At 37.3% G+C, this 14,347-nt stretch overlaps 1 pseudogene; it reads left to right on the forward strand.

Moving 5' to 3' along the window:
* Positions 1 to 4,013: 4,013 nt before the first annotated feature.
* On the forward strand, positions 4,014 to 4,873 carry LOC115295334 (annotated as a pseudogene).
* Positions 4,874 to 14,347: the final 9,474 nt, after the last annotated feature.

A 14,347-nucleotide genomic window follows, 5' to 3' on the forward strand; every position in this document is an offset into this window, starting at 1 on the left:
TTGCCTATTAGTTTTCTTGATTGTTTCCTTTGCCTTGCAGAAGATTTTTATCTTGATGACGTCCCAAGGGTTCAGTTTTGCTTTAATTTGCCTTGCCTTTGAGGATGTGTCAAGTAGGAGATTGCTGCGGTGGAGGTCTAGGAGGAAAATCTGCAGACCCACGATAGCCTCCACAATAGGTAAATGGGTAGGAAAGTTTTCAGTAATAAAAAACTGTCCTTTCCAAACTATGTTTTTATTATTTTATGTTCTATATTGTTCCTAAACATATCAACTAGCGGTAATTTGATCTGCATACTAATTAGAAGGGGAATGATTCCATACTGTTCCAAATTAGTTTAGGATATCTTCCTTCTATGTCTAAAGGAGGCATAAAACTAACAAATGAGTCCCCAGTTTCTGTCTGGCCCCAGGCCCCAATCATGTCCCCATTTTAGGACTCTGCTTTCATAGGCAGCACATTGGTATAATGGAATCTCAAGATCCTACATTATTTCCATTGTGACAAAAGGAGAGAGAGAGGGAGAACCACAAGAAGAGATCTTCCGAATTGGTTTATTGCTCTAGGATTTCACACTAGAACCAAGTGTCCTGAAATCCCTTTAGTCTTGAATTTCTGAGTGTTCGTACCTGGGAAATATGTTTAATTAATTGATGTACAGTGATTGAATCAGGACCTTTATAAATTAATGAAGTGAAGTCATACCACTCACCTAATGTCTAAAATTAATGAAATTACAAGGGGCAGAATGTTTGAGTGCTTAGCCTTGCAAGCTTAGGACTGAAGTGATGCACCCATTTGCAAAGCGCTTGGCATTTTGGGGGTCGGGCACATACCCCTTCAACGTTCGAATTCATCCTAATGAACCATAAGCTTTGAACATATTAAGTCCTTGTTTTACATTTTAGGTGTATTTTGCTATTACACCCACATACTGTGAGGATTAAACCCAAATGGATTATGGGGTAACAGCTTAAATTCTTTGGTTATACTTAGGAAAGAATGAGTGACCACCTGAATTAGTAAGAATTCCTTTGGTTCAAATCACAATAATCCAAATCAAACAAGCCAGGGAAAAAGGGGGGGCTTAGTGGAGGGACACCTTGTTGTCAAATGTGATTAAAGAAGTGTTGTTTATCAATCCTTGGCACATGAACACTGTCAGGAGTCTCAGTCCTAGCCTCTTGTCTCTGCTTCTCTATTTTTCAGTTTCATGGTTTTTCCAATTAGAGGCCAGCTTCTTGCTCTGCTTGCTGTTGCTGCTCCTTCCCCCAGGAGGAGCTGGCTGGTTGTTCCTAATTCTAATTTGAAAAAAAAAAAAGCCCAAGGAAGGCTATGAGTTACTCTTTTTAGGTCATAGACTTACCCTTGGTGTATTCGGCCAAGGCAAAGAGGCCACCATGCTATGACTGACCCAGATTGCATCTGGAGCGTAATCCTAAATGAGTTAATATCCCAGGAAGTGTGGGGGTTTGGGGATCAGATTGAAATAACATAACTGCTCCCATTCAAACCATGTGGCCTAATTGGAAAGGGAGGCAGCTACAAGAAGGAGAATGCTGACCATGAAGTGCTGGCAAATGAGCCATGGGACTACAGCCGGTATATGGAGAGATTTCAAGGAAAATGATAAGGCCTGCCTATTTCTCTAAAACTGATGTCCTATATACTTGGCTTTTTTTTTTTAATTTTTTAAATGTTTTATTTATTTTTGATACAGAGAGAGACAGAGCATGAGAGGTGGAGGGGCAGAGAGAGAAGGAGACACAGAACCGGAAGCAGGCTCCAGGCTCTGAGCTAGCTGTCAGCACAGAGCCTGATGCAGGGCTTGAACCCACGAACGTGAGATCTGACCTGAGCTGAAGTCGGAGGCTTAACTGACTGAGCCACCCAGGCGCCCCTTATATACTTGGCTTTTTGAAATTACATACTAGTGATCCATGCATTTCTTTGATTAAAGACAGTGTCCATACTAAATATACAGAACTATTCTTGGAGGAATGTGCAACCACTCACAGTTGCCTGCCCAAGAGTTATCCTGTTCTACCCACTTTGCTTGCTCCCGGAACCTGCCTGTCTCCTTCGGAGCTGAAAACATCCTCTGAACCTACCACCATTTTGGAACATGGTAAGCACTTAATAAAGTTGAAGAAATGAGTGGTGAATAGAGATTGAAGGCATAAAGAACCCCCGCACAGCACACGCAGGAGCTGTGGGCCTGGAGATTAATGTCATGCAGATATTAGTTCAAGTCTCAGTTCTGATCTTGGGAAAGTTAAAATGTAGAAAACATGCACATATATACACATTTTATATACAAGTATCTGGTGGAGTCTGACAAATAATAATAATAACTAACCTACAAAGTGTCAAGAACTTTTCTGAATGCTTACATCTATTTGCTCACCTAAACATCACAAGTCTTGTGAGCTAGGTAGGTACACTTATTATTTGCATTTCACAGATGAGGAAACTAAGGACAGGAAGGATAAGTGACTGGTCTACTTGTCATTCAGCTAATACAATACTATTTGACCAGTGTCTATGGAAGTCATTAAATAAATACTAATTATGATTAGACTTGAAATCATTAAGATGTCATTTGGGCAGAACCTAAAACAGTGAACAGAAAAGGAAAGAGAGAGAGACTATATTTTATTAAGGTTATATAGTGCCATCTAGTAATAATCAAGAGAAATTCATCCTTGCACATGTTTCAGCATATGTAATAACTGAGGATGTTTTATTTTGCTTAATGCAATCTTAAATAGGTCTCATAAATTGGGAATATATATGTAATTACATATTTATGTATTTTATGGGCCCAGTAAGAAAATAGACCATATTTAAAGGATAATTCCAATCAGTATTCAAGAAACCAGCTTTCCAGTGCTGATGTTGATAATAACTTTAAAATTTAACAAACACTGGTACAAATTCTCTTGAAGAAAATATGCATTTGCTCTCAGATGCAGTATAAAATAAGCCAGATTTCAGGGTTTGCAATAGTCTTCTTGGTCTGTGAGCCTTCTTCTGGGAAATAAATAGTTGCTACTAAAGACAAAGTATGAAGTAGGTAAGTGATTGGGGCCCTTCCTGAGGTCGTGCCCATGTATCCCACAGCACCCTAGAATTGCTTGGCAGTTTGTAGCTAGATTAACAGAGAGGGAGCCACGGGGCACAGAGCTGGCCAGTCAACCTGATTCTGAATCCACCTGTCCACTCTGGTCCCAAAAACTCTTTGATACCATGCAGTCATACTGTTCTTTTTTATCATTGTGGGAATTCTAACAGCAGGGTAATAACATTTATCATTTCTACACAGTGCTGCACAATTTTAATGTGATACCAGACAGTCATATAAAAAAGTTTGATTTGAATATTTTTAAACATTATATCTAGCTCAACATTATGTGATGATTTTTAGTAGCAACTTATATTTATATTGCAGAAATAGTATTTCATAATGTATGTGATCAATAAATTTTCTCTGGAGCTGTAGACATATGCCAAAAGCTTTTACACCTAGAGAATTCATCATACCATGCTCTAGAAGCCTAGACCCTAATATTAATACATTTCCAGTTATTTGATGAGGTCTTTCAAATCTTGATATTGTTAGCAAAGAGAAAAAAAAACATGAGAAAGCAGATGCCTTGTACATAATGTTCTTTCTCCTCGAGATAATGATGCTTTATGATATGCGGACATATTATTTTATCTTTCCCCAGGTGAAAGAGGGATGCTGCTCTAGCTTGTTCAGATTAGTTTAATTATCAATTTCTGTATTAAATGCTGACAGTTACTTGTGGCACAGGTAAACTAAGAGCTAAGTAATGCAATTGATTGAGTGGCAACATTTAAAAGTTGAGATATTTTGAATATAAATGTCATTTGTGTCCAAGGAAGGTTGAGTTTTTTTTGTAAAGAGGCTTTTTTTTAAGTTCTGGGGCCTTGAGGTGGAGCTGCCCTCTTTCTCCCCCTCACCCCTTCCATCCACTTCAGCGCGACCATGTTTGTTCCCTGTAGAGAGTTGGTCTTTGACCTTGGGGGGCTTCACCATCCTAATGCCAGCAGTACCTATTGGAAATTTTGGCCAGCTTGTAATAGATTTGTGTATTTCTACACTGAATATGTGTAAGATTGGTTACTTTCACACTGTTTTTCTTGGGCAGATGGTTGGAAACCATCCATATGCAACTTCAGAAGTAAATTCAGTAGAACTCAGTGTAGATGCTGAAGTATATTCATTGCCTTCAAATAAGCTAGTGGCTCTTCAGTTAAGATTCACTTTTATTAAGTACAAATCAAAGCCATTCTGTGAAAAAAACTGCTTTTCTGGGTGAAATGTAATAATTGCACAAAAGTTATTGTTCTTTCAAGCAGTCATTCGTATCACTGTAATGATCTACAGCTTGTAGGGCTCCCTTCAGACACCTGCTTACATCTTTTGTGTAAAAATGGTGTTCAGAATAAAATGGAGAGCCTTAACTGGAAAGAAATGGGAAAAAGCTCATGCATTTCTGAAATAGATGATTTTGAGTTTTCTATCTGTATTCCTAGAGGAAGTATCACAAAAACACTCTATGATGAAGGCTGTTCCAAAGAAATCCCAGCTGTGGTTCTGCTGAAATTTGTTTCAGAAGAAGACAATATCCCAGATGCATGAGGTCTTGTTGAATATCTCAGGTGAAATGGCTTCACTTAATCAAACCATGTTTACAGTGTGATGACCCCACAGCATCTGTCTTGCAGTGGAAAATGCCAAGTTAATGGAGATGGCTAGGCTTGTCTGCATTCTCTGCACCTCGGAGCTTCACTGTGTCAGATCTTTCTGAAAACTGTCCATTGACTCTCCAGGTGGGCTGGTGAACTGCTGGGTGGTTCACCATTCACCATATTAAATCCATCAGTATCATGTCTTCTAGATATTGCTAGAAATCATCTTTCTCTGATTTCCCAAATTTTGTTTTCCTTTAGAATTTCAATGAGAATTTAGTGAAAAAGTGTGTTCAACCAACCACTTGGACCAGTCAAAATTTCTTCTAAAAATAAAATATATTCAGGGCACCTGGTGGCTCAGTCAGCTGAGCATCTCACTGCTGGTTTTGGCTCAGGTCATGATCTTGTGATTTCGTGGGTCTGAGCCCTGTGCCTGGCTCTGTGCGGGCAACCCCAAGCCGGCTTGGACTTCTCTCTGCCCATTTCCCACTCACTCTGTTTCTGTCTCTCTCAAAATAAATAAACCTAAAGTTTAAAAAATTAAAAAATATATATATTCAATTCTCTAGTGTCAAACATAAATGAGACTTCCCTTAAGTAATAAAGACAGATGGAAATGATGCATTAAAACACATCAGTACCACACATCAATAATGATAGTTCCTTTGTAATAGTTATCCTGCTTAGCTTTATTAGTTAGGAGCTTTGGTTCCATAGTGAAAATATGTATATGAATACACATACATATTTCTCTTTCCAAAAGAAGTGAAAACTAAGCACTTATGTTGAAGGAGTGCTTCACATTCCATGTATTTTATAAATTAGTTTTCCCCTTATGTTGGCAAAGTCTTCCTAAGAAACAATGTTGGGTTTTGGATCAACACTGTATACTAATTAGAAAAACAAAAAAGCTCTTATTCTTTGTAAAACAACAACAACAACAACAACAACAACAACAACAACAACAGGACCACTGCAGGTTTGTGCATATCAGTGCCAGATTTTTCTTAAGACTTAATGCTCTGATCCACGTTTTACTCCACTAGGTCTCATTGTCTTTCACAGTGAAATGTCATCATTGTTAGAATCACCTTTTTGGCAGGATGGTGTTCTGTTACATTCCCTAGGAATCAACAGAGGGTGACAGAGAAGAAAGATGGCTCTTGTTATCTATGAAGCTGTCAACCTGAAAATGAAAAGCCACAATGAGAGGCAAAAGAGTATTTATTTGGGATTAAAGAATTGCAATTTGGGGGACCATAAATTCCTACAATAACCCAGAAGCCTGTGGGGTGAAAATATGGAGTTTTTATGCAAAGGAGCAAATGGAAATTACATGATTTGGATAAAAGAGAATGATAGGGAAAAATAGGATAAAATAGGCAGAGAGGGAAAGGTTAGGACCTGAGGTCCCTGGGTGGGGAAAAATACGTATTTTGAAACAACGCTGGGAGCATCTGACCACAGCAAAGTCCCTCAAGTGTAAGTTTCCTTTTAAGAGTATAACAGACACCACCGACTCCCCCTCAGGTTTCCCTCAGGAATTTGACAAAAGACCTGACTAAAAATAAGCAGTAGACCATAAAACATATGCACAACCGTATGGCCATAGATCATCCCTCAAACAATGGAAATGAGCTGATCAAAAAGGAATGACTGGTCATTTAGAGTTACCTAGCTAATAAGGGTAGAACCTGAGGTTGAACTAGGGAGAAGGAAGTGCGAGGGGGAGGGCGGAGGCGGGGAGAGGTTGCAACCAAAACCTTAGGAAACAAAGTCCCTTGCCTATAGTCCGTGGGCATTCACTTTTGAATGCCTGTTCCAATTTCTCCACATCCTCACCAACACTTGTTGTCTTTTCTTATTTTCTGATAATAGCCATCCTGACAGGAGTGAGGTGATATCTCACTAGGGTTTTAATATCCATTTTTCTGATGATTAGCGACACAGCATTTTTAAAATTAAAATATGCAGATGTAATAACAACATTTTAATAAACTAGGGACTAATTTATAAAAGTATAGTTGCTCAAAGTTACCCTTTTGGATTTCTATTTTATAATACATTATCAGAAGCATTTAATTAAAGGTGTGATAAATAAATCCCAAAATCTTTATAAAAAGTTTCCTTGCAACTTGGAACCTCATTAAAACTTCTATCTAGCTAAAGACAGTGCTCCTAGAAAGATAGTAAAGACATTAAAAAGGTATAGGTCAAAATTTAATTTTCTTCTTCAAACGTTAGAAGTTTGAAAACAAAATTCAATTGTACTAATTTAATTAGGGCAAAAATAGTATAAGGTCATGCACTTTTTTAAAATAAAAGGTAAATATTGATGTTTAAAATTAAGTTTTATGCTTTTTTATTCAAACTTATAAGAAACATAAGTAAGTAATATGAATGCTACTCTCTCTATACAATTACTATTACAGAATGAAAATCCATAAAACATTGAAATACCCTTTCTCACACAACAGACTGGCAAAAATTTAAGTTTATTGATACTCATTGTTAGTGGCTATGGGGAAACAATAATCTTAATAAAACTTCATTTTGGGGAGAAAAAAACTACAACAAACTTTTTATTTCTATTTGTCAAAACCCAAACCATTGATTTCCCCCCACTAATTGACTCAGTAGCCCCATAAATGAATCTAATACACATGGAAAGTCACTTTTGCATTGTCTGCAAGAGCATAAAACTGAAAATAATGGAAATTCATTTGATGAGAAGCTATGTATTCTTTTATGAGAATGATATATGTCAATAAAGAGCAATATAAAGAATATAATCCCATTTTTGCAAACAACAAAGGCTTTATTTGTTTACATTCATTGGATATTCACTTGTGTGTATTCAATTTCTTTTGCAGAAGTGAGCACCCAATTTTGTTTGAAAAATACTAGATGGGGAACTTAGTTATATAGGTAAATACGTAGTGTTAGAAAGGGTCAGTTTTATTTCATTTAATAACGTCCTGTAGACTTTGAATTTTAAAAATAAAAAGCATTAAATATACTATAAAATAAGTTATAGAGGTTTGTAAAAATCAATAAGTAAAAACAAAAAGTACTAACAACTCATCTAGAGAATGCTATGCTTTCTTGACACTGAGCAGTGTTGATGTGAAGTTGTGAAATCTGAAATGTCTTTAAAATATTCCAATACTTATATATGCTTTGGTAAGTTAAAATTTAGATTTTAAAGCCAGGTTTAATTTGTTAACATTGCTAGGCAGATTTTTCTAATGTCCTATGGTTTCAAACATTTTTTGTTTTGCATTACAAGTTACTGCCAATAGATATATTCAAAATTAGGTATTATGATAAATAAAATAGCTACCAAAAATTCAAAATATTCAGAAGTTTGGAGGAAATAGATCTTTTTAAATAAATGCAGTAGATTTCATTTTTCTCATTGGGATGCCAGGTTGAATAGATATTTTATGAAAAAGTCATCAGTTTGATATTTACTGTTACAATGGACTGTCTGGTCCACCAGCTGTCCACAGAGATGCGCAGATGATCCCAGATGTGTGACTAGGCTGTGTCTTATGTGGGATCAGCTATTCTGCCTAAACAAGAGAAGATGGAAAGTATAGAATTGGGGTATTTTTAAAGTGCATTTCTAATTCACATATTATTAAAATTCCACTGTGTTTGCAAGAATGTACAGACTTATTTATTCCTTAAATTAATTGTGCTGGTCTTTCCCACTAATGTCTTTCATTTTATAACTCTTTTCCCTGCCTATCTCCCATATGAGTTTATTTTCTTTCTTTAAAACCACTAAATTGATCTTCTCTCTCTCTCTCTCTCTCTCTCTCTCTCTCTTTCTCTCTCCCCCCCCAGGTCTTTTTTTTTTTTAATTAAAAAAAATATGTCTGTAATGTCTGTCTCATCTACATACTATCACGCATGATAAAGAAGATCTAGACTCAACTTGCCTAAAATAAATCCCTTTCCATCACTTCCTCTATTTGAGACCCTGGATAAATAACTTCTGTAAGCCTCAGGTTTTTTTTTTTATTCTGTAAAAGTGAATATACTAATTTTAATTTTCTCACTGAGTTTTCGGAAGTGTTAATAAAAGACGGCCATGGAAGGTGCTAAGTGTAATAAGCATGCGCTCCAACAATATTAGCTAGGTTTTTTTTCAGTATTTTCTCCTTTGTTTTTCCTCATGCTGTTTCTATGTCCTAAACTGTTCACTCTTGCCACATTCCATTTTGTGTCTGTCCCTCCTACTACATTCCTTGCATATGCCTTTTGTCATTTTCTGATTTTACGCCCAATCCACCTTCCCTTTCAGCCATTGTTTCTTACACATTTCCGTACTTGGCTTATTCTCACTACACTTGCTAGCCCTTCGTATTTCCGGTTCCCCCCTACGCAGTGCCGTGACTCCTCACTACCTCCAGCAGCTTCTGCTGTCCAGTCCTACTTACTATTTGGGTGCCTCTCCCCCTTTGCTCAGTGTTGGTTTGTTTTGTTTTGTTTTACCACAACCCCTTTTCTTTCTCAGTCCCTTCCTCTACATTCACTAGGTCCTTTCCTCTCCAAAGTTCTACCTCTGCTTCCCACAAGTGTATTTTTTTTCCATCTTGATCTGTTTATCTTCACCTTGTCAATAATAATTTAAAAACTTTGATTAAATCTGTTAATGACTGCAAACCTCTCCCCAATGATTTTTCCTTAAACTAATAATCTGGGGAAAAGTTCAAGTCTGAAACTTTCTTCTCCCGGTTTTTATTATGTATCTTTTCGGGACTGTTTAGAATCTTGCTTCCAATACTTTCTTGTTTCATTCATGTATTTAAATTATACCCACTTTCCACAATGCCACTTCAAATCTCATTTCCCAAGTTTTCCTCCAGAAACTTTGTCTTCTTAGTCTTATTGCACATTGATCCAGTATCTTTGTTTTGGCCTTTTACTCTTCACTGTTTCACTCCTACAATCATCCTCTACTGATTATGTTACAAGAGTTCTTTGAAGGAAAACATAAAACCTTTGATAATTAACTTCCCTAGTGCTTTGATTAATAGTACACTTAAACCAGATGAAGGGAAAAAATGACATTGACCAAATGAATTTCACCAGATGAAATAAGGAAGTCTTATTTTTACCTGGTACTTCGTTATGATATAGATTACTTAGTTACTAACTGACTCTCCATTTATTCACCTCTTTTTCACTTTAGTGTACTTCTTTTATTCTGCCTTATACCGTAATATCTCCTTACTGGCTCTCTCTCTTCCCTCTGTAAGGATCTCTGCTGGGTGGGGCTCCTGGGTGGCTCAGTTCTTTAAGTGTCTGACTTCAGCTCAGGTCATGATCTCGTGGTTTGTGAGCTGGGGTCCCGCATCAGCTCATAGCCCGGAGCCTGCTTCAGATTCTATGTCACCCTCCCTCTCTGCCTCTCCCCCATTCCCTCTCTCTCTCAAAAATAAATAAGCATTAAAAAAAAAAAGAAAACATCTCTGCTGGGTGATAATAAATTACTCATTGATACATGTAATAATGTGGTTGAACCCCCAATACTAATGTTTAATGAAAGAGACAAGACAAAAAAGAAGTACATACTGTTACTACTCCAATTATTAAAAAATCTAGAAAATGAAAAATAATATGCAATGATAGGAAGCAAAAAAGTGCTTGCCTTGACTGGGAATTAAGAATGGGAAATATGAAGAAGGGTGAAAGGAATGGGTTGCCAAAGGGAACAGAAGTTCTTTGGAACAATGGACATGTTGATTATCTTAAATGTAGAGAATATTTCATGAATGTAACATATATGAAACCTTATCAAATTATACGCTTTAAATAGATAAAACAATCTAATATTATTTGCACGTGTATATTAAATGTATATCGCCTTAGATGTTTCTTCTTAGATGTACCATCCAGTGCTTAAAATTCATCTTGGCACATTATAGGCACCACAATAACATATGTTGAATGTCGAATGACTAAGGTTAAAGGCTTTAGAAGTTGGCAACTGAGTGTTTGCTTCAGTGAATGTCCACTCTCTAGTTCTGGGCTGCTATTCAATAAAGTAGTACTTAGACACCTGTGACCACATAAAAAACAAATTAATTAAAATTAAGTGAATTTAGAATGTCAGTTCAGGTTCATAATAGCCACATTTAGCTCCTGTTACCATCCTGGACAGTGCACATACAGAATATTTTTTATCATCACAGAAAGTTTTATTGGACAGAACTGGGCAAGTAAGTCCTGTATACAGTGGGAATCCCAGAAATTCTTGATAAAAAAAGAATTAAAAGAGAATAAGGAAAAGGACAGACATGGGGGAAGGAGGCAAAAGAACGGAGAAGAACAGAACAATAATTAACATTCAACCACTCATGTAGTGCATGCAAGGAATCACTTCCTAATTACATTAGAGGGTTGATATTTTTTAAGAATCATTCTCACCTATTGATATTGTTATAAAAATTCTCAACAAATATTTTGTTCATTTCTTTTATTTTTTAATCTTTATATACTTTTGAGAGAGACACACACACACACAGCATGAGAAGGGGAGGGACAGAGAGAGAGGGAGAGACAGAATCTGAAACAGCCTCCAGGCTCTGAGCTGTCAACACAGAGCCTAATGCTGGACTCAAATCCACGAACTGCAAGATCATGACCTGAGCTGAACTCAGATGCTGAACCGACTGAGCCATCCAGGCACTTCATATTTTGTTCATTTCTGATGCAAATTTTATAAAATATCTTGTTGTTTGGTTAACTAAGATTTTATATATCCCCATCCTCTCAGGGGATAGCCAGGGGTCAATATATACTTTCCATTTCTACCCTATAGTCCTTGAGTTGAGCAGAACTTCCCTTCCATAGGGGAATTCCCAACTGAGAGACTGGATGTTCCTGTTAAAGAAACAGAAAAACAACCAATGATTGCACAAGCTCACGAAGGGAGGAAAGCCATGGTGTTGAAGTTAGGAATTGAAAATATGGCAGGGATTTTATTTGAAAAAGGAGAAGTAATATTATTTTTTATATACCAAACCAATCACTACGGCATTTCTTTTATCAGCCCAAACAGATTGGCTTGCAGATAGATTATGCCTCAGTTTCTGAGAAATGTTATTAAGTCTTGACCTCATTGATCTCTCTCTTTTTCTTCATTTGTTCGTCTCTCAAAGCAATGACAATAAGTCACATGTTTTTATCTAAAGTACTTGTACTTCTCAAGGGGGATCACTGTTAATACAAATAATTCTGATTGGTGAAATTTTGGCAGCATAGCTATATAAAATAAACTGTTCCATGTAAAAGTCAGCAGAGATTATTTTGTGTGTGAGATTTGACGCTCAAATCCTTTTTCTATTTCACTCTATATGCAAATCCAGGCTTATTTGTCCAACCTGTATGAACTTAGCAAGATTTGACCAGAAGGCTCACATGCAGGTAGTTTATATGGGAATGTGGTTCAAGGGATATATACTTAAAGACAAGGAAGAAGGGAAAAAGGGAAAGCTAACACAAGGAGAGATAATTGTGTTAACACCACTAAAGTATGGGTACTTAATGTCATGGGATATATGAGGAACATGCTGGAAAGCATCTTAGAACTTTTGTCTTTGAGATATAGAAGTGAGAGGTATTTATCCATCTGCTCTCATCATCTATTGTTTAAGTTGTATTAATTATCCTTTTTCTTTTCTGTATAATGTTTTGACATTCTTTGGGGCTTAACACATCTGGAGAGAGACTTGCCCTTCTCAGCCAGGCTAGTTCCTGGGTGTGGTGGACAACTGGCCTGAAACCTGACTTTAAAGTATAGACTGATGGGCCCAAGACCGTGCCCTCACCCACTCTCTCATGACTCATACACCAAGCCAGTATTACCTCTGCTCTCAATCATTCCAGAGCCTGATACTAGGCTCCTAGAGGCCACCCCTATTGCACAAAGCCAATCCTGGACTGTTTACTCTGCCTTGTCTTGTCTTTGTCAAGGAAATCCCAATAAAGATCAAACTATGCCTTTGCCTACTCCTGTCATCTGTCTCCTCATCATCCTGGTGTTTCTGATGAGTCCCACTATGGCTTAGCGTGCTCCCTTCTTTCTGGGAATATAAATAAATTCTTCCTTCAATGACATTGGCCCCTCCATGTTTTTTTCTCAGTCACATTCCATCAAGTAAATCCCAGGTATAATTTTTTAACACAAGGGTGGTCCAACAGGTAATAAGTCCTGCCATTCTGGTTACACAAGTCTAAGTACCAAACAGCTTCTTTTAGATGTTCCAGGTTGCAATGGAGGCACAGAAAGTCAGGGCACTAGGTACAAGATACAAAGTGTGACCAAAGTTAGCCTGCTGGTTGCACATGCACATAGCAGGGCAGAGCCCATGGTGAACTGGTCCTAGCAGTGGTGGCTTGTTCAGAATAGAGGCCACAAGTACTCAGGAATAAGGCTCGGGAGTCATTGATTCCCTGCACTCTGACCTGAATCATGGGCCATACTTTGTAATATGCAGGCTACGGGCTCATGATGCTTAGCCCTTCTCTACATGTATGTGTTGTGCGTTTATTATAATCACAGTGAGATGATGGAGAACTCCATTTGAAAATTGTTCCTAGGCCTCAGACTTCCTCTGGCAGCTGTTTACTGAGCAGTAACCTCACTTCGGATGCTGCATCAGCAACGGTCTGCCATGGTGAACAAAGTAGAAAAATTGTTTATCTTTGAGATGTTGTACAAAGAATTACTGTAAAAAAATTAATCTCTAATAAGCAAATAATTTGAATATGTTATAGAAAAATTTTACTTTCTTTCACCTCACCCTCCAACCTTCCCTTCAGTGTAAAGGTGGGGTTTCTCTGACTTTCTGTTGCATGTCTGAGCATAGAGGATGGGCTGATATGCCAGTTGCTCTGAATCAGTTCCAAGTCTTATTTCAGCATTCCTTTCCTGTGGTGCAAATGTATGCCAAAGGGAACACCTGGCCCCCATTATCTCACCCCATGGAAATTAGGGCATGAGGCGCTGGCACCAAGAGGTTTTACAAGTAATCAGTAATCTGATTCAGAGGTATCTCGTTTCCTGTCACAAATGGTATACACATGGAATAATGAAATATACAATTATTTATGTATTGTGTATATTAATATATATGCATGCATATATTTATATATATGAAATAATTCTTGGGTGTTAGGAAGAGATTCTGTAAAGGACAGAGAGTGGATAGAGATAGTGACCCCCCTGCTACTTTCTGCTTTCCAGACTCCCAGGTATGAGGAGATACAGTCTCTTGGAAGGGTATTGGATTTCTTAATGTGCTGAATTGAACTGATAACAGATCAGTTCATAGGAAACAGAGTACATGGGATTAGGCCTAAGGGCCATACTCATATGGTTTTACCTTTCTTCTTCTTTTTTTTTTTTTTTTACTGCAAATTTTACTTAAACCCATTGGTCATATTCAGCATTTCAAAGAATGCAGTCAAAGCTGCAGAGATTGTGAGTTTTGTATAACTATACAAATTTTGTGTATATTCATCTTTCTCTAAATCACTGCAATAAAGGACTATGGTTCCAAAATCAACTGTAAAAAATTGTCAGTAAATTAGAGCCTCCACTCCCAC

This window comes from Suricata suricatta, chromosome 7 (assembly GCF_006229205.1).
Source record: "Suricata suricatta isolate VVHF042 chromosome 7, meerkat_22Aug2017_6uvM2_HiC, whole genome shotgun sequence".
NCBI classification, from domain to species: domain Eukaryota; kingdom Metazoa; phylum Chordata; class Mammalia; order Carnivora; family Herpestidae; genus Suricata; species Suricata suricatta.